The sequence below is a fragment of the Mastomys coucha genome, unplaced genomic scaffold (genome assembly GCF_008632895.1).
Source record: "Mastomys coucha isolate ucsf_1 unplaced genomic scaffold, UCSF_Mcou_1 pScaffold18, whole genome shotgun sequence".
NCBI classification, from domain to species: Eukaryota; Metazoa; Chordata; class Mammalia; order Rodentia; family Muridae; genus Mastomys; species Mastomys coucha.
The window spans coordinates 108,197,496-108,197,911 of NW_022196900.1; positions in this window are offsets into that span (position 1 = coordinate 108,197,496).

The following is a 416-nucleotide window of genomic DNA, read 5'->3' on the forward strand; positions in this document are numbered from 1 at the left end:
TTTTGGTTTGGTTTGGTTTGGTTTTGGTTTTTCGAGACAGGGTTTTTCTGTGCAGTCCTGGCTGTCCTGGAACTCACTCTGTAGACCAGGCTAGCCTCGAACTCAAAAATCTACCTGCCTCTGCCTCCCAAATGCTGGGATTTATTCTTAAAGTCAATCTCTCCCTATTCTCATAACACCGTGGGCACACTTAGGAACTATTTAATAAATACATGAGAATGTAAGTTAAAATTTAGACATTCAGTACACTATTATTCATTAAGCACTTACTGTTTCTCAGAAGCGTTCAAAACAACACTCAGCAACTCTCTCCAAAGAAACCCATGCATAGCTGGACAGTGGTGGCACATGCCTTTAATCCCAGCACTTGGGAGGCAGAGGCAGGGAGATTTCTGAGTTCGAGGCCAGCCTGGTCT